Raw genomic sequence first — 21,456 nt, 5'->3', positions numbered from 1 at the left:
TTTTTTTCTTCACAAATCTGTCCAAGTAAAAGTAAAAAGTATGGCTTAATAAGACTACTCTGCTGTAGGTGGGTCCCATACTTTTTCTCTATGCCGTGACTCCCGGGGCGTGGCCTCCCCTCTTTCTGGGCTGCCGGCCGCAGTGGGGTGGGGTGGGGGTGGGGGCTGGGGGGGTCGGGGCTCCTCGGCATTCTCCTGCTTCAACCTACTCCTCTTTTCTCTGCCTTGGTATCCGCGGATGGCTGGACGCTGGTCTGTTGGCTGGGTGTCGCCTGCGCCGTGAGGGGGGGGGCCCTGCCCTGTCTTGGGCTTGGTGGGCCGTTGGGGGTCCTGCGATGTGCCGTGCCAGCTGGGGGGCTGCGGCTGTGGCTCGTGGTTCAGGTGGGCGGGTCAGGGTTGGGGGTAGGCGTGTGGGTTGGTGGCTTCCCCTTTCAACATCACTGAAGGCTGGTTGATGAGGGAGCAGGAGACCCGGGGAACACCCTGGATCCCTGGGGGGTGACGATGGCCCCTTTGCTGGGCTGTGGGAGAAGGGATGGGCTAGCGCACGTCTGCTGAGCTATCGCATTTTCGGTGGGATTCGCGCAGGGCCGGATGTGAATGGGCGCGCTCGGGTGAAGTCCTCAGTGCCAGGGTGGCCATGGGACAGCGTAGAGTCGGTTGCTGGCGGGCTCAAACTGACAAGGGATTCACACAATTACTGAGTTTTAGATTACAGAACTGATTTGTGTACACTCCACCCCTCCCAATCAGTTATCTTCTAGACCCCCTCTTTCCCTGGTTAACAGGCCACCCACATGGTGTCAAACGGAAATGCATCTAGCTGACAATAACACCAACATATTCATAGTTAGTGTAGACGTTCAATGTATTTCTTGTTGTTGTTTTGTGTTTCTTCTGTCTTTCTCTCCTTCTTTTGTTCCCCCATTACCCCTTCCTGATCCCTGCTTTGTCTAAATAAACAAGATATGTTGAATGATCAAAATGGGAGTATGTCATACTCTAATGTGAAACATTAAAACTGTTCGGATCAACTAGACTCTCAGACTTCCATTCTCCATGTCAAACAGCTAAACAGGACAGGTTTTAAATAATAATAATAATAAAAATACAAATAAAATAAAAAAATAAAAAGACTATTCTTAGAAGTACATTTTTCTCAAAAAGTTACTCAAGTAAATGTAAGGGAGTACATGTAAAGGGTTATTACCCACCTCTGATCTTAGCCTTTACCAGGCTTTAGAGTTTTTTCCCAAAACTGGACTTTAGTTTTAGTGAAGGGACTTATTGACACTTCCAAACAGTAAGGTGACCTGAAGGGCTGTGCATATGAGATGACCTCGCTTCCTGAATGATGTGTAGCATACTTGCAGTGATGAGTGGGCACATACTGCCAAATCAAAATGTGCTGTGCTTGCGAACTCCCACACTAAAAAAGACTGAATGGGGCTGTTCATGTAATAGTTGCTTTAATAAAGTTTTACTTCAGTGTACAGTACATGTCTTTCCAACTATGAAACAATTACTATGATTTTATGCAATACTGTATATTTTATTTCCCTTTAGATCACAAAAGCCCTGTTATCTATCAGGTTCACTTTCTATACCCCCTTCAACGGCTACCCATAGGCAAGTGGATCAGACTGGCAGAGACAGAGAGGAAATTTATTGAAAAGATCTCCCTCAAATCCAGAACTGCTCTGGAAAGCGAAATGTATGATTGAATGTATGATTGTTTTGTGCATTCATGTGTTTCTATTCAAATTTGTCCCCTGAATCACAAGCATGACCTACAAGGGAACCTCACAGCAAGCATTATATAAACAGTGAAAAACGCAAACAGCCGTTTGTGTTTGTAGCTTGGCTACAGAAGCGCAATGCATGCAGGGAACCTGGTACATAATTAGAACAAAAGCAACGGCCAGCAGTATTTCTCATGGACATATGCAAACACACAACCGTACTCACGCCACAATAATCCCTCAGGACTGAATGAGCTATTTTACCTCCAGGGAGGTCATTGAAAACTGTTCCTTTTATTTATTTTTTATTTTTTTGCCATCACAAAAGCAGTTGAGAAAAATGACTGTGTAACATTCATTCATTCATCTTCCATGCCGCTTAGTCCTCACGAAAGGTAAATATTTGCAAGCTTAAAAAATAAAATCATACTATTATTCACCTGTTGTAAATTCCACAGTGGGAACTTGAGCTTTTATTGTTAGTTTCCCAGTTTTGAGTTGAAATTGCATTCAATATTTTTTTTTCAAGATAAAATGTACCAATTTAAAGAATTAAATGTGAAAAAAACAGCAATTTAAAAAAAACAGACTGATAAGGTCTAACTTAAATTACAATAAATTCAAGTATAAAACATGACCCTTCTTCACCTGCCTTGCTCTGCCTCCCATTTAAGAGGCATTCTGCAGCAGATAAAAAAAAAAAAAAACACGAAATAAAATAAGCCACAATCACCCTCATATCAATAAAATTTCTGCATTGATAAAATAGTGTGTTTTAAGATAATGGAAGTGTTCCCAATAGAATTGTATCAGCTTTATTTATTGTTATGTCCAACGACTCACTGACCTTAGACTGTAATAAGTAGTTTTCAAGAGTTATTAGCCACTCCACATTTTTATGAGCTGTAATTCAGGTCTTTGACAATAGGGGTTATGCAAAGGGAAGTTCTGCATTTGGTAAAATAGGTCAGAGATAAATATACAGTGTATCACAAAAGTGAGTACACCTCTCGCATTTCTGCAGATATTTAAGTATATCTTTTCATGGGACAACACTGACAAAATGACACTTTGACACAATGAATAGTAGTCTGTGTGCAGCTTAAACAATAGAGCTGATTTATTTTCCCCTCAAAATAAGTCAAAATATAGCCACTAATATCTAAACCCCTGGCAACAAAGTTGAGTACACCGCATGGGAACTACAGTGGGGAGAACAAGTATTTGATACACTGCCGATTTTGCTGGTTTTCCCACTTGCAAGCCATGTAGAGGTCTGTAATTTGGATCATAAGTTCTCTTCAACTGTGAGGGACAGAAACTAATACAAAAATCCAGAAAATCACATTGTATAATTTTTCAATAATAAATTTGTATTTAACTGCATGAAATAAGTATTTGATACATTACCAACTAGTATATATTTCGGCTCTTAGTTCTTTTTTAAGAACCCCTCCTGTTCTCCACTCATTACCGGAAGTAACTGCACCTGTTTGAACTTGTTACCTGTATAAAAGACACCTGTTCACATGCTCAAACAAACAAACTCCAACCGCTCCACAATGGCTAAGACCAAAGAGCTGTGTGAGGACATCAGGGATAAAATAACAGACCTGCACAAGGCTGGGATTGGCTACAGAAAAATAAGCAAGCAGCTTGGTGAGAAGGTAACAACTGTTGGAGCGATTATTAGAAAATGGAAGAAGTTCAAGTTGACGGTCAATCTGCCTCATTCTGGGGCTCCATGCAAGATCTCACCTCGTGGGGCATCACTGATCATGAGGAAGGTGAGGGATCAGCCCAGAACTACACGGCAGGACCTGGTCAATGACCTGAAGAGAGCTGGAACCACAGTCTCGAAGAAAACCATCGGAAACACATTACGTCGTCATGGATTAAAATCCTACAGCGCACGCAAGGTCCCGCTGCTGAAGCCAGTGCATGTCCAGACACGTCTGAAGTTTGCCACTGACCATCTGGATGATCCAGAGGAGCAATGGGAGAAGGTCATGTGGTCGGATGAGACCAAAATGGAACTTTTTGGTCTAAACTCAGCTCGTCGTGTTTGGAGGAAAAAGAAGGATGAGTACAACCCCAAGAACACCATCCCAACCATGAAACATGGAGGAGGAAACATCATTTTTTGGGGCTGCTTCTCTGCCAAGGGTACAGGACGACTGCACCGTACTGAGGGGAGGATGGATGAGGCTATGTATCGCCAGATCTTGGCTGACAACCTCCTTCCTTCAGTGAGAGCCCTGAAGATGGGTCGTGGCTGGCTCTTCCAGCATGACAACGACCCAAAGCACACAGCCAAGACAACTAAAGAGTGGCTCTGTAAGAAGCATCTTAAGGTCCTGGAGTGTCCTAGCCAGTCACCAGATCTGAACCCGATAGAAAATTGATGGGGGGAGCTGAAAGTCTGTGTTGCCCGGCAGCAGCCCCGAAACCTGAAGGCCCTGGAGAATATCTGCATGGAGGTGTGGGCCAAAATCGCTGCTGCAGTGTGTGCAAACCTTGTCAAGGACTACAGGAAACGTTTGGTATCTGTAATAGCAAACAAAGGTTTCTGTACCAAATATTTAGTTCAATTTTTGTCATGTATCAAATACTTATTTCATGCAATTAAATGCAAATTTATTATTTAAAAATCATACAACGTAATCATACAATGGGATTTTCTGGATTTTTGTGTTAGATTCCTTCCCTCACAGTTGAAGAGAACTTATGATACAAATTACAGACCTCTACATGCTTTGCAAGTGGGAAAACCAGCAAAATCGGCAGTGTATCAAATACTTGTTCTCCCCACTTATATACATCCTTAAATGTCCAAATTGAGTACAGCTTGTCATTTTCCCTCCAAAATGTCATGTGACTCGTTACGGGAGTGCTGTCAGCATTGCTGTAGAGATTGAAGAGGTGGGGGGTCAGCCTGTTAGTGCTCAGACCATACGCCGTACTCTACATCAAATTGGTGTGCATGGCTGTCACCCCAGGAGGAAGCCTCTTCTGAAGACGGTACACAAAAAAGCCCGTACACAGTTTGCTGAAGACATGTTAACAAAGCACATGGATTACTGGAACCATGTCCTATGGTCTGATGTTTGTTTCCGATGGTCTCACGCATGTGTTGCAGCGACCAGGTGAGTACAAAGTACAAAGATAAGCGTGTCATGCCTACAGTCAAGCATGGTGGTGAGAATGACACCCCCCCCCACCTCTTCATCCTCTACAGCAATGCTGACAGCACTCCTGTAACAAGCCACATCACATTTTGGAGGGAAAATGACAAGCAGTACTCAATTTGGACATTTAGGGACGTATGTAGTTCCCATGTGGTGTACTCACTTTTGTTGCCAGGGGTTTAGATATTACTGGCGATATTTTGAGTTATTTTAAGGGGAAAATAAATTAACTCTTATTAAAGAAGCAGCACACATACTACTTTTCATTGTGTCAAAGTGTCATTTTGTCAGTGTTGTCCCATGAAAAGATATACTTAAATATCTGCAGAAATGCGAGGGATGTACTCACTTTTGTGATACACTGTAAATGTCTAACTCTAGTGTAATTAAAGCTTAATGCCTGTGAATGCTGGTTAAGTCATGTTCCTGGGCTCAGGTAATAAAGCCAATTTTTAAGTTGGTTGATTGCATTGTTTAGCTTCAAAATGTATTTTAATTATAAATTTACTTTCAATGTAACACCCAAACCCACTTAAGCTTTTGTCCCTAGGCTGGTGAATTAAGTGTTGAGCGCTTGTGGAATTTAAACCCCCAGGAGTGTGCACGCTGTGTTTCTGGCACGTGTTGGCTGGTTTGGCCATAACGGACTGAGTGACTCCTCTGTGAACTCATAAAAAACAGTACAATTGCAAAGAAGAAAAAGAAAAGAAAAAAAAGGGGGGAAAAAACAAATGGAAGAAAATGCAGTTCCCCTTTTGGACAGGAGCACAATCAATATTTTTATCGAGCGAGGTGAGAGAGACATTTTTGGGCTTATTTTCTATCGATTTGTTGAGGCCAAGAGCTTCTTTCCACATTAAAGACATGACTTTTTGCCTGCGGACTTGACTTACAGGGCACTGAAATGAATTTTACTTGGGATAAATGTTAAATGATATCCATTTAATAATCTTTGAGAAGCATGGTAGGACTGTATATGCAACACATTTAATGGTGACACGGCTTAATATAAATCCAGGGGACGTTCGCAAATTGTAATCCTCTGTGCTTCAGGATCCGTTTGTCTACTCTCAGTGTAGCAATTCAGTCTGCAACAAAGTGTGCCGATATGTGCCCCACAATGCATTTCAATCACCCCCGACTATTCCATATCTATCTGAATTGTCCCCTCAGGTTGGTTAGCTTCGAGTAACACAACACATGCGGTGTGGAACCACAGCAAAGTAAATATACAATCAGGACAAAAGGATCATGCCAGATGAAGGAGATTGAAAGATTGGATTTATTATCTAATTGTACAGATGAGCTTTTCTAAGAACTGATCTTTTCTTTCCAAGAATTTATACTTCTCTGGCACCGGGCAGCCATTTTCTCATGCCGTAAGATTCATTCACAATTTTATGACTTCCACCCAAGCCGGCTTTGCACCATTCTCCTATAGAGATCTGCTTGCAGCTCCAAATAAATGCACTTTATGCACTTTGACTAGTTGAATGATGAAATTAGTTTCTTCTTGAGAAAGATACTGTTGACATTCACTCTGCCACATTGAGATTGTCATTGCAGGATAGTGTATTGCATTTAACTGGATGAGAGGAGCCTCTTTGTTTGGCAATGATTAATATGGTTGCAGTAGTCAGTGTGATCATGACCACAGAACCGTTTAGCACCTACAGTGAGGAGCAGAAGTACTTGCACCCCTTGTGATTTTGCAAGTTCACCCACTTAGAAAATAGGAAGAGATCTGAAATTTCAATCATAGATGCATTTCCACTCATAAAGACAATCTGAAAAATATCCAGAAATCATATTGTATGTTTGTTTTTTGTTTTATTAATAATTTATTTGTAATCAGTGTTGGGCACGTTACTTTAAAAAAGTAATGAGTTATAGTTACTCACTACTTCTTCCAAAAAGTAACTGAGTTAGTAACTGAATTGCTCTATAGTTAAAGTAAATAGTTACCAGGGAAAGTAACTATATCCGTTACTTTAAAAAGAAGTTGTTGTATGTCAAAGAATTTGAAATTTTCTGAGCAGTATTCGAGTCAGTTGAACAGAGAAGGACAGGTAGTTGTGTTATAGAACCTTATAATATGTATTGCTCCTCACCAGCAACATATTTATCCTACACTTGAAGTGCAACAAAAATAAACAGATTTGAATTGCTTACCACAGATGTCGACAAAAGCTTTGCCCCGGGACATAAATTATTATTTTACATGCACGTTCTTTCCTCTAATTTCGACCAACTTGAAATAGTGTTTATATCTCCACCTCATAAAGGAGAAATTTTCCTCTGAATGCTCTGCCATCATATCCCTCTGCATCTGTTTTGCTTGTGTGTGTTTGCCGCACGCGCTGTTCCGGTTTGTGTGTGGAAACACCGGCTCTGAAGTTCGTGCGCTATTAGGCTCGACCGTTTACGTCACAGAATAGGGGATCACGTGAGATTTGACAACAACGCACCCATATTGGAAGCAGGTCTGGCTCGCGGGACATTAAACTTTAACTTGCCAGTTCGATAAAGAGACAAACTCGTTACTAACGCGAAGAACAGATATGTGATCAAACTTAACAATGTGAACAACGTTGACCCTTACGAGCAAGCCGAAGACAAATGGAGTGAAGATGTCGACGGGCTTCCACAATTACACGAAATGGACATTCTGCAGTATTAATTGTTTTGTGTATGTTACTAAACTCATCAAATTTCAAATCGTTACAAAGCTACGAACAATTTTGTGCAGATGGTTGCAGGACTTGCATATTATGACCGTATCAAACGGCAACTCCATTGTTCTTGCAAAGGTAGGCTATGTGTGTTTACTATTTTCATTGCCATGAACCTGAACGCACCCCAAGTCTTGGATGACAAATAAACAGAGCAGAGTAGACTCGCTACAGCTGATAGTTTCTTCAGTTTATTCAAAGTAAGTAACGCACCGCTTTTGACCGTCAGTAACGGCGTTGTAAGATTACCCCGTTACTGAAAAAATAACGCCGTTATGTAATGGCGTTATTTATAACGGCGTTATTCCCAACACTGTTTGTAATTTACCGGCATTCCTAAGTATTTGTACCCATCACTCATTTGAGCTGAATATTGTCACCTGTGCACCCCACAGTCAGTCATAATCCAACTGCTACCATGGGCAAGACCAGAGAGCTTTCAAAAGACACCAGAGAAAAATTTGCTGAGCTCCACAAAGCTGGAAAAGGCTATCGGACAATTGGAAGCACTTGGTGAGAATAAATCAACAGTTGCAGCAATTTTTAGAAGATGGAAGAGGCTAAACATGACTGATAATCTACCTCAGACTGGGGCTCCATGTAAAAGCTCTCCTCGTGGGGCATCACTCATGATGAAAAAAGTGAGGGCTCAACCCAGAACTACACAGCAGGAGCTGACCAATGACCTGAAGAGAGCTGGATGCAGTTTAAAAGGTTACTGTCTGTAGAACACTACGGTGCAATGGTTTAAAATCATGCATTCTTTTGCGATGGAAATTTTCAGTCCCACCTACACAAGGCTATTGGATCAAGGAGATGCTGCATTTTCTCAAATTGGAGAAAAACAGACTGACACTCTGTGGATCATTTGGGTCCTTTTAAAAAACTTGGAACCCCTTTTTGTCATATGTTAGAAGCACAGACTGTCATTTTGATGTGGATTTTTTAACTATGCCTGGACAATTTTATAATATATATGTGTATATATTTGTTTCTTGATCGGTGTTCTTCTCCCCCTTAAAGGGGAACGATAATAATATTATATGGTTTTGGAGATATGTGCCGTGGGTATGGGGGGGCGGGGGGGTTCAATATGTTGTTGTTTTCTTTTTTTGTTTTTGGTTGTTTTGTTTGGTTTGATATAAAAAGGCTAAAAATAAATAAATAAATAAATAAATAAATAAAATCATGCATTGCTCAGAAGGTTCCCCTGTTGAAGCCAGTACACGTGAAGGCCAGTCTGAAGTTTGCCAGGGACCATCTGAATTATGCAGAGGGGTCTTAGGAGAAAGTCATGTGGTCAGGTGAGATCAAAGTAGAACTTTTTGGTGCAAACTTTACTCCTCGTGTGTGGGTGAAAAAGAAGGATGAGTACAATGCCTAGAACACCACTGTGATGTGTGGGGATAGAAACCTCATCCTTTGGGGCTGCTTTTCGGCAAAGGGGACATGACCACTGTACTGTATAAAGCAGAGGATGAATGGTGAAATGTATCTTCAGATTTTGAGGTGCAAGCTCTTTCCTTCAGTCAAAGACCCGAAGATCAGTCGTGGCTGGATCTTCCAACATGACAATGGTCCGAAGCACACAGCCAAGCTGACCAAGGAGTGGCTACGTAAAAAGCATATCAAGGTTCTGGAGTGGCCTAGCCAGTCTAGAGACCTCAATCCAAAAGAAAATCTCTGCATGGAGCTGAAACTTTGTGTTTCTCAACAACAGCCCCGAAACCTGACAGACCTCTTCCCATTTTCTAAGTGAGTGAACTTGCAAAATCACAAGGGGTGCAAATACCTCTACCCCTCTATGTATCTGAAAAGATTAGGAGATTGTTGTAAAAAGAAATATCATATGCAGCTGATTGGATGTAGAAAGGAAGGTATTGCTGCAGTTGGACATGACATTTTCTGAGTGGATTTAGTCCATTTGGGAGGCGGGGGGCACAATCAACTAGCTTGTGGAGAAATAATAACAACAAAAGCAAGGGGCAACTACACATCAGATGTACAACATAAGATTCTCTTTCATCTGTGGGAGGGGCAACATGTGTCCATCAATTTTCTCTAACACGTCTTCCCATTAGGGATTGTAGTTAACTGGGGCATATCCCATCTGACTTTGAGAGAAGGAGAGTACAGCATGGATTAATCTCCAGTCAATCTAATTGCATATACAGTGGTACCTCGACATACAATCGCTTCAACACACAATCTTTTCGACATCCAACGTAAAATTTGACTCCCCATTTGTTTCTACATCTGATGACATGCTCGAAATACGACGATTTATCAAAGCGCCAGTTTCTCGGTTTTGCCGCAAGACAGACGCACAGCGGATTTTCCACATACCGCTTACCATTGAAATGAAGATGGAAATGATAGAAAAATATGAGCATGCTGTGCGCATCCGTGAACTGGCGCCGCAATACGGCCGTAGAATGTCTAAGATCTCGATGGTCCTCCTCCGATCTATGTTCGCCAGCCTTTGTAAGTTAAGGTTATAATTATTATTGTGGTAAAATCACTTAAGAAATCGCCAGCTTCATTAGGTTTTTCATCATTTACAGTGGAGCAAATAAGTATTTAGTCAACCACCAATCATGCAAGTTCTCCTACTTGAAAAAATTAGAGAGGCCTGTAATTCTCAACCATGAGAGACAGAATGTGGAAAAAAAACTGAAAATCACATTGTTTGATTTTTAAAGAATTAATTTCCAAATTAGAGTGGAAAATAAGTATTTGGTCACCTACAAACAAGCAAGATTTCTGGCTGTCAAAGAGGTCTAACTTCTTCTAATGAGGTCTAACGGGGCTCCGCTCGTTACCTGTATTAATGGCACCTGTTTTAACTCATTATCGGTATAAAAGACACCTGTCTACAACCTCAGTCAGTCACACTCCAAACTCCACTATGGCCAAGACCAAAGAGCTGTCGAAGGACACCAGAGACAAAATTGTAGACCTGCACCAGGCTGGGAAGACTGAATATGCAATAGGTAAAACCCTTGGTGTAAAGAAATCAGCTGTGGGAGCAATTATTAGTAAATGGAAGACATACAAGACCACTGATAATCTCCCTCGATCTGGGGTTCCATGCAAGATCTCACCCCATGGTGTTAAAATGATAACAAGAACGGTGAGCAAAAAATCCTAGAACCACAAGGGAGGACCTAGTGAATGACCTACAGAGAGCTGGGACCACAGTAACAAAGGCTACTATCAGTAACACAATGCGCCGCCAGGGACTCAAATCCTGCACTGCCAGACGTGTCCCCCTGCTGAAGCCAGTACACGTCCAAGCCCGTCTGCGGTTCACTAGAGAGCATTTGGGTGATCCAGAAGAGGACTGGGAGAATGTGTTATGATCAGATGAAACTAAAATAGAACTTTTTGGTAGAAACACAGGTTCTCGTGTTTGGAGGAGAAAGAATACTGACTTGCATCCGAAGATCACCATACCCACTGTGAAGCATGGGGGTCGAAACATCATGCTTTGGGGCTGTTTTTCTGCAACGGGACCTGGACGACTGATCTGTGTTAAGGAAAGAATGAATGGGGCCATGTGTTGAGAGATTTTGAGTGAAAATCTTCCATCAGCAAGGGCATTGAAGATGAGATGTGGATGGGTCTTTCAGCATGACAATGATCCCAAACACACAGTCAGAGCAACAAAGGAGTGGCTTCGTAAGAAGCATTTCAAGGTCCTGGAGTGGCCTAGCCAGTCTCCAGATCTCAACCCCATAGAAAATCTGTGGAGGGAGTTGAAAGTCCGTGTTGCCCAACGACAGCCCCAAAAAAAATCACTGCTCTAGAGGAGATCTGCGTGGAGGAATGGGCCAAAACACCAGCAAGAGCGTGTAAAAAGCTTGTGAAGAGTCACAGAAAATGTTTGGCCTCCGTTATTGCCAACAAAGGGTACATAACAAAGTATTGAAATGAACTTTTGGTATTGACCAAATACTTAATTTCCACCATGATTTTCAAATAAATTCTTTTAAAATCAAACAATATGATTTTCTGTTTTTTTTTCTACATTCTGTCCGTCATGTTTGAGGTTTACCCATGTTGACATTTACAAGCCTCTCTAATATTTTCACGTGGTAGAACAATTAGTGGTTGACTAAATACTTATTTGCCCCACTGTATTTCAGAACTTGTGCAACACAACACACTTACTGTCCACTGTAGTTGACAGCAACAACAAAACATTTAAAGTAGGGCTGTCAAACGATTAAAATTTTTAATCGAGTTAATTACAGCTTATAAATTAATTAATCGTAATTAATCGCAATTAATCGCAATTCAAACCATCTCTAAAATATGCCATATTTTTCTGTAAATTAGTGTTGGAATGGAAAGATAAGACACAAGACGGATATATACATACAACATACTGTACATAAGTGCTGTATTTGTTTATTATAACAATAAATCCACAAATGGCATTATTAACATTCTTTCTGTTTAAGTGATCCACGGATAGTAAGACTTATAGTTCATAAAAGATAAATGTTATAGTTACAAGTTATAGTAATTTTATATTAAAACCCCTCTTCATATTTTCGTTTTAATAACATTTGTACAATTTTCAATCAAAAGTAGAGTTAATATAATAAGAATAAAAATAACCATAATAAGAATTGAGTGACCAAACTCTGAGTAATGCCAGTTCACTTTGCATTGTTGTTTAGCTGTGTGAGAATAGGGCCTCATTACTACAGACTGAAGTGCTTTTCTTTTTGTGAACATTATTTTTTTTGAGAGATAGCAATATTATTTTTGTTGTGCTTTCACTAAATGATACGTCTGTTTGTTGTGAAGGAGTTGCAGAAGCTTATGCCAATAAAAGGCGCAGCCCAAAGAACGCCTGTGTCCACTCGCCTATATAACAGATATATCTCTGTGCATATCTTACTCAAAATACAACAAGAGACATATAATTGCCACTAAAAGAAAGCAAACTTACCGAAATATGTTTGAAGCACAAAGCAACAGCATAAATGTCTCACAACTACTAATTCTCCCACTATTAGAAGGAATAACATTAGTATGGAACGGCGCTGCGCTGCCCCCAAGCGGCCGGTGGCATTCTCTTCACTCTTAATGTCCATAAACGGCGTCATTGAAATCTGTTTGAGGCAATGCGAGAGCGGCTCATTCAGTGCATGCGTTAATTGTGTCAAATATTTTAACGTGATTAATTTGAAAAATTAATTAATGTCCGTTAACGCGATAATTTTGACAGCCCTAATTTAAAGAGAAAGTGAACTCTTTCCCTCTGTCAAGTCATTCACACAGTACGTTCAGGTACAGCACGCAAAACATGTCCCCCGCATTGGAACCCGATTCGTTACATTATTACATAAATTATAACTAATTTATCCGTTTTGCTATTGTAATTGCTATTTGTAATAGTAGAATTACTATTTATTAAGGATTTAGTGTAGGTTTTCGGGCTGTGGAACAAATTAATGGCATTTTAAAATGTATTCATATTGGAAAATCCTGCTTGACATATGACCATTTCAACTTACTAACAAGGTCCTGGAACAAATTAACTTTGTATGTAGCGGTACGACTGTACTGTGTAAACAAAGTACTATTCAAGCTCACATTCACACCAGTGTGCCATCTTCAATTATCCTCAAAAGCATGTTTTAGGAATTTGGAAGAAAATATGCAAGCCACACGGGAATCTAACACAGGCTCCTGATTTTGAAGCAGACATGGTAACATTTATTCCTCTGCGCTTCCAGAACAGAATCATTTTCAGAACAACATTAAACAATATTACACATTCAATTAAAATTTAGGTCAAGTGAAAGGCTTTGGTTTAGTCTCCCTAAAAATATATTTAAGAATTCGATGAATCTCTTCAGGGGGTTTTAAGGCAGACATTCAATTTCTGAAGGCAGTGTCACACATTAAAATGCAAACAGATGCTTCAGTAGGACACGCCGACACATCCTCGGCAAAGTATGCCAAGACACACTTGCAGACACGCACACACAGACGAGATAACATGCACTATCTGCTTATAAAAATGCACATGCATAGCTAAAATATTTATAACCTCATCTTAGCACTCTGATCTGAAGAATGAAGGATGGCTAGAGAAGAGTAAAAGAGGAATGACTGGACGAGACGTGTGTGTGTGTGCGTGGTTGAGTAAGTGTGTATTCACAAATGAGTGAAAGAGCAGAGTGATAACAACGGATAGAGATAGAGTGAGAAATGATTGTGCAGCACAGATGCCATATGAATCTAGGCCAGTAGAGAAAAAACAAGGCATTATTCCAAAATCCACTTTGTACGCAAGTGTGTCTGTGTATGTGTGAGTGTGCAAAACTACAAATGTTTTTATCAGAGTGTAGCATTGCAGAGGCTGACGTCTTTCCGTATATTTCTTGTCTGCTCAGTGTGCCTGCCCTTCCATCCTCATCAAGCTTTCAGCTTTACAGTGCTGAAGCAACAAATCCCAATCACCTCTGTACATTTTTTGACATTCACTCTTCACTTGTTCACAGTCACGTTTTACTCGCAAAATATTTATTAAGTATTTACCTTTTAATTAGGGTTGGTGGTGGGTTGTTAGAAGCGGGGGCAGGTTTTTCGGGTTGTTGGCACAGAGAATAGATGGTGGCAGATGGTCCCTAGTAAACAGTACAGTTCACACTCACATACTGTAAACAGTGACAAAATCACAGCCAATGTATGATTTTTATAAATCCACAGAGTAAACAGTAATTTAAAGTTATTATATTATGAATGGATGAATAGGAATTCTTTCTACGTAGGAATGCTTACTATTTTATTACACAGTATTCATAACTCACAGCCTGAAAAATAAGATTTTGGAAGAAAAGAGAAGCTGCTAGTCGTATGAGTCTTGTGCTTCTTCCTCAGTTTATATTATTTGATAGCAGTACAAACGCTTGCCTTTGCACTCGATCCAAATAGTTGAATACATGTTTCTTGCCTGTAACACCTCAGAAAACACCTGTTAGGCTACAGTCTTTATGCAGTAAACAATTTAAATAACCAGGGTATACAGTGCTTGCACCCCAGCAATTCTGTCAAATAATGCTCAAATTCTTCCAGAAAATGATTGCAATTACAAGTGCTTTGGTAGTAATATCTTCCTTTATTTTGCTTGCAATGAAAAAAAAACACAAAAGAATGAAAAAAAAAATTTAAATCATTATCATTTTACACCAAACTTCAAAAATGGGCTGGACAAAATTATTGGCACCCTTAGCCTAATACTTTGTAGCACAACCTTTAGACAGAATAACTGCAAATGACTGCTTCTGGTGTCCATCAGTGAGTTTCTTACAATGCTCTGTTGGAACTTTAGACCATTCTTCATTGGCCAACTGCTCCAGGTCTCTGAGATTTGAAGGGTGCCTTCTCCAAACTGACATTTTCAGATTTCTCCATAGGTGTTCTATGGGATTCAGCTGTGGACTCATTGCTGGCCACTTTAGAAGTCTCCAGTGCTTTCCCTGAAACCAGTTTCTAATGCTTTTTGAAGTGTGTTTTGGGTCATTGTCCTGCTGGAAGACCTCTGAGGGATACCCAGCTTTCTCACACTGGGCCCTACATTATGATGCAAAATTGGTTCGTAGTCTTCAGACTTCATAATGTCATGCACACGGTCAAGCAGTCCAATGCCAGAGGCAGCAAAGCAACCCCAAAAATCAGGGAACCTCCGCCATGTTTGACTGTGGGGACCGTGTTATTTTCTTTGAAGGACCCATTGTTTTCCTATCTTGATGCCTTTTCCCAAAAAGCTGTACTTTTGTCTCATCTGACCAAAGAACATTCTTCCAAAACGTTTTGGCTTTCTCTGGTAAGTTTTGGCAAACTCTGGCCTGGCTTTTTTATGTCTTTGGGCATCACATAATTTTTCAAAGAGTACCAATACTTTTGTCCAGCCCATTTTGGGAATTTTGTGTATAATGATGATGATTTTTTTTTTTTTTTCATTCTCTGTTGTGTTTTTTCATTGCAAGCAGAAATAAATGAGGCTATTACTAGCAAAGCATTTGTAATATGAATCATTTTCTGGGAGAAATTGAGCATTATCTGACAGAATTGCAGGGGTGCCAACACTTTTGGCCATCACTATATATAAAAAATTGTAGATTGAGACTATAATGTAATTGACAGAAGAAAGTAGGTGTGATTAATGGCGTAGATATAATGGTGGTGCTATAAAATACCTTTTATTGTATATTTTTGGAATTCATTTGATCGGGAATCTAACAAAATCACTTCGAGATCACATGGAGGTAAAGTTATTTAAACAAGAGAAAAAACTAGATTGTGCCATAATTTTTAAGGGAATTTCTAATCAAATAAAACAGGCTCAGCCCAGATGTAGTTTGACGTGCTGCTCAACTGTGCGAGGAGGCCTTTTAGATCGGTTGTTGGCAATTACAGAGATGCGTGCAAAATGGAACATTCGAAAAAGGGCAGTTTGCATTGTTGTGGGAATGAACACACCCAACTCAACAATCTAAGTGGTTCCTCTCATTTCCTTTAATTGAGGCGCACTTGGGTCGCATGGAGACATCCACAGTTTTGCAGCCATTCCTGCATGACCGGAGTTACTGTGGCTCTAGACAGTGGGAGCAGACACTGTGAATTAAACTCATCACATCGCTTCCTCTCTTGGCTAAAATTCCCAAAACGGACATGCAAATCGTGCCCAAGGTTGTTCGCCTGCAAATATTTTCATATACAGAAATATTTTTCCCATAGTATCTGCTCCAGCCAGAAACCATGACGACAGAAATTCTTCAAGGTACATTATGTGATGGACTTCCTTGTTTGCAAAAGATAAGGTGGGTGTCCATGCACCACCACACACACGCACACCAACACACAATGTGAACCATATGCACACTGCTTCTCTGAGTTGCCAAAGGAGAGCCAACACATTCCATCAAACAGACACAGATAAGCACCTCCTCCATTCTCTGATAACAGCTTGCCGCTATCCAACACATTTCTTCAACATCAGGTCATGATGCAGCACTTTGTCACTACTGCGTTGGTACTATCAACATGCATAAGGGAAATCATCAGGTGCTCATGTGGAACCGAAACGGCAAGAAACCCAGTCATTGTATTAGCTGCCAACGGTCCACTAGGTGGCCACAATGAAAAAATGCTTTTTATGTGTTTGGTTTGTCCAGCACATACAGTATTTATCGGTACTCTTCTCCATGTGACTGGCATAACGTGCATTGAATGCACTTTTTAACTTTTATTTCAGTTTTTTGACAGTTTGAAAATTGTGTGTATTGCGGACACTTTGCAAGCTGTAGGCATTTATATTATACAAGTCTATGCTTTATAGTGCCTATGACAGAAAAAAGCATGTTTATTTCATATTTCACGGGGTATTTTATGCTCCAAAATGGGATGTTCGTGTAAGCGATAGTTTTATTGATTTGATTTATTGATTTGATTTTTTAAATTCTGCGCCATGTAAATGAGTAACTTCCTGTTTTGATGAGGAACGCAAATGTGACGTCACCAGCGTCAGCATCTCACAATACAGCATTGCTTTATAGCATGCAGATGGACTGCGGATTCAGCTGATTTCGCGGATTAATTTGTTTATTTTTTGCATCATGCCAGCCAAATGTGTTGCATTGTTTTGTTGCTGCACCAGGGAGAGGCGTGTGAGCCTTGTTGGGTTTCAAAAACCCCAACCCCGAGATTGGCAAAACAAGTCAGACAACTGTGGGACCATTGGACTTACGAGGAAGTGAGTAAACATCGTGTTTTGTATTATGTCAAATACTGGGATCATGGCACACGTTTTAATACGGAGGTGGCTTGCATTTTGTGGCTGACAATGCTCCTTGTCCACCAAGAATGCCACTCGGCCGAAGACCGGCGGCTTGTCGCACACCCCCCTCGCTCCTCTTCGCTTGCCCAAAAGGTGAGCGCTATACTCGGCTTATTGCCCTCTTCGTGTGCCCGGTGTTGTGTCAAATTTTGCACCCCATCAGAGATTGTGACTTTGTTAAAAAATGGCCACGAATACAGTGATTACACAGTAAACACGAAAACTTTCTTTAAATAAAGGAATATTTGATCATGGACGGGTATGTAGAAAAATTCTCCTCAGACACATCCTGCCATGTTAGCTGCACACAACAACTGAACGCCGCTCTCTCCCTGTTTACGTCTTCGCCGTGTAGTTAAGCATTAATTTACGCAGTATTCGTGTTGAGCATGTATGCTTACGATGTTACTTGTTTATTTACCACCTGTGGATAACATTTGGAGTCCAAATGAATGTAAAAGAGGGCTTATTCACAGCCACAACAGCTTTGGGAGCAAAATATTATAAGGGTACAAAATATGGCAGAACACCGGCAATAGACCACTATCCTTGGGTTGGGCTCACACAGCTACGCGCTCTTTTGACATCGGCCGGTTTGTCCGGCGGTCATTCTCCAGCTGCTTCCCCTGCAAACGAGCTCTCCTGCCCGCAGCAGGGGAACAACGAGCTGTCACTTGTTCGCTGCCAGGGGGGTTGCCGATCGGCGAAGACAATCGACAACCCCGCCGTCGTGCGATATGTTCTGGGGTTGTTTTGTGTTATTTTTCGCTTCGAAAGGTGAGAATAAGACTTTTAAACGCCGTTCGGTTCGGGTTAGCATGTCGGCTAGCTGTCATAGCCGAAGCCGCGGCAGGGAAATGACAAAATCCTGACAAAAGTGACAAAAAAAATGACAAAACTCCAGTGGCATAAAATATCGTTCGGGAGGTGCAAGAAGTCAACAGTTTTGCCCATTATGGAGTAATTTTGCCATGTCGTACTGAATAAATTCATTTTTAATATTTCATATTTCATTTAGCACAGACTGTTATTTGTCATGACCATACCATTTATTTAGCAATTGGGGAAAAATACTTAGATAAAAAAAATATTCTGTAAAAAATATTGGAGTAGAAAGAGTGAAACGATGATGAAATTTTGCTGCTCTGTGTCGTATTTTCCTCGTTCTGAATCTTCCCGCTCAATGGGCTGAATTCTAAATCAGCTGAAATCGTGACCCTGCCGACGTCATCCTCCAGCTGTGGACGCTAGAGCGCTATAATGACAGGCATGGCTAAACGGCAGATTAAAAGATTATTTTCTCGTAATCCGCGCTTTGCCAAACTGTTGTATATAGTCAAATCGTCTCAAAACATAACTCTCACATAATAATGTTATTTAAGACTTTTTTATCCTGTCATAGGCACTTTAAATTTACCACCAAAAGAAAGTTGCACAGTAACAATAAGCAATTCAAACAAACAAACAAAAAATGGAATGCATTCCTCCCGCTTTCAACAAGCGCAGAACCCCTGTGCGTCATATTTTAAATGATGACAGGTATAATGGAGATTTCCAATATGAGACAAATTATAGGAAATTTAAAATTTTCCTGAAAATCCTGAGGTTACAACAACAGAAACATTACATCACTGAAATATTCAGATGGAGCTGGAAGCAGGATCTTTTCAAAGCTAGGCACTCACGTTGAGGCATGAATTTTGGGTTGTGATTACAAGAAGCCTTTCTCGATACAGAAGAACAAAATTATTGCATGACTGACATGGACAAATGTTTGAAGGAAAACAAAAACAAGAAATGACAGCTAAAATTTAAGCAAATCACCACACTGCAACAATTTACTTAAAATTAATGTCAAAAAGGGAAATGGCGTTTTGATTTGTTTCATACCATAATTTCCCGAATATAACGCACACTTTTTTTCCCCAAAATCAACTTGTAAACTCATGGTGCGCATTATAAACTGGTACATGGATGGAGACAGAAATATATATGTATTACATATATATTATAAACCGATTTTTTTTTTCATTGACACGGCCACGTTGTGTTGAAGAAACGTATGCGGCGACCCGTTGCCGACCATTACGGTACGTGACGTCACCATTTTGTTTCGGTAATACTTCACTCTAATCGGCCGAATTATTTCGTCTGTGTTAAATTCTGCTTTTTTCACTCTTCATAAAGCACAGAATTTAGTTTCTTGAACTCATTTGAGTCGACGTTTATTGCAGCTCCGCAATTCGGACCATAACAAATGCAAGGACACACACTTCCTGTGTCCGTCAACTAGACTTCAACAACGACATTGACAATGACGCAACAAGGAGTGAAAAGAAACTGGGAGCTTATATACACACAGAGACAAGGGGTAACGAAACAACGAGGAACACATGGGTGACACAGAAGGATGCAGGTTGGCCGATACACTAGGAGCAGGCACAACAGGTGAAATCAATGGGCAATCACAGAAACACACTAGGAGGGAACGAACACAAAACCTAACAAGGACTACGTATATTTGGAGGGTAGACTTGTATGCAAAATCTGGACAGAGAAAGGCAAACAATTCTTTCACTGCCAATGACGATGCTTGATGTCAGATTACGCTGCTCTTTTTATCCTTGTACTATGAATTGAGATTAGTTTTTCACTAGTATACATTCGTTCATTCGCTGTCAGCCCTCCTAGTTCAAATGGATTGGATGTCTATCACAAATCATCTCGAAATTCTTACTGTAAACTCACCTTGTAATGCGATTTTCTAAGAACCCAAACCAGAATGGTAGCAAAATTGAAAAGTGAGGGGGCATGTCTGAAACAGGCTGCCACAGCAGCTGGCATTTAAGGGGTTCCAGTTAGGTCATAGTAAATGGGCTACATTTATAAAGCACCTCAAACAGTCTTTACAGTGCCGCTTAATTCACCCATTCACACATAATGATGCCATATGTTGCCATGGGGAAAATGTTAACGACATTCACCTCTCGCTCGATGATATTTCAACAGAACCGCTGGGGGATTCGGAGTTGAACTTGTAATCTTTCAAATCTGAGACAGCTGCTCAACTGAGCCAAGCCTTTTGTGTCGCTCGCCATCTTTGTTTCATCCCACATTACTGCTGTTGGCCAGTAACTCTACATTGCTTTCACACAAAGACTGCAGCCATCATAGCAAATAGGCACAATGACAAAAAGAGTTTGCTAGGGTTGACGCTGGGTTTTCTCTTGTCCCTGCGTTTAGCGCCTGAAGCAAAGCAAATAAAACAGCACGCCATACTCTCATGACAAGTTGTTACTGTCTTCTCTTCTAAAACCTCATCAGCGAACCATTGTCAACCACGACTCTGCGTCTCTGGCCTGAGGGGGATCTCCCACAAGCTCCTGGCATCGAGGGAGTGATTCGAGTTGTGAAACATGACCGTGGTATTGATTGCACTGCAACAGCTGGTAGGCTGAAAGTGAACACAGTGTGCTTCGGACGAGGATGACATGTGGAGGAGTAAGTGTGAACAGTTCCCAAGGGTTATCCCTCTTAGGATCTTTGCATAATCCCTCTTGGTGGATACAGAAATCAATACGAAGGTTGTGCCTTGAAATGTGAAGCTAGCGGAGGTGGGCCAAGCAGCCCTGTTTAATATGGGATAAGAAGAATTACATAACGCACACTTAGATCAATATCTTAGCATCTATCCGATTTCTTTACCACTTTTCCTCATTCAATCACGTGAACGGCATCTATTGCAGTAAACTTTGGGCTCAAGATGGGGCAATTTTTTAAATTTTTTTTTTTTTACTTTTCCTGTTCAGCTGCTTGACACGGAGAATGGGAATCTGAGTGTTCCATTGGTCTGAACCGTTGTAATGTATCACATGAGAGTATGATATACTCCCATTGTGATTATTCATTGTGTTTCGTTTATTAGGAGAAAG

General features: G+C 40.7%; 1 protein-coding gene across 7 annotated transcripts in view; it reads right to left on the bottom strand.

Moving 5' to 3' along the window:
• The window catches only part of LOC130904772 (protein phosphatase 1 regulatory subunit 29), a 137,834-nt gene that overhangs the window by 108,343 nt on the left and 8,035 nt on the right, over positions 1–21,456 (bottom strand). For 2 of the 7 annotated variants that reach the window (XM_057817773.1, XM_057817777.1), the window contains exon 2: positions 14,224–14,312. The exons of 4 other annotated variants lie outside the window; for them this stretch is intronic. The gene's annotated coding sequence lies outside the window, so the exon portion shown is untranslated. Of the gene's footprint in view, positions 1–14,223; positions 14,748–21,456 lie in introns of those variants that run through there. One more of the 7 variants, XM_057817776.1, reaches the window with a different exon arrangement.

Source organism: Corythoichthys intestinalis, chromosome 16, assembly GCF_030265065.1.
Source record: "Corythoichthys intestinalis isolate RoL2023-P3 chromosome 16, ASM3026506v1, whole genome shotgun sequence".
Lineage (NCBI taxonomy): Eukaryota > Metazoa > Chordata > Actinopteri > Syngnathiformes > Syngnathidae > Corythoichthys > Corythoichthys intestinalis.
The sequence above is the reverse complement of the archived record's forward strand: the minus strand, read 5'-3'. Positions and strand labels throughout refer to the sequence as shown.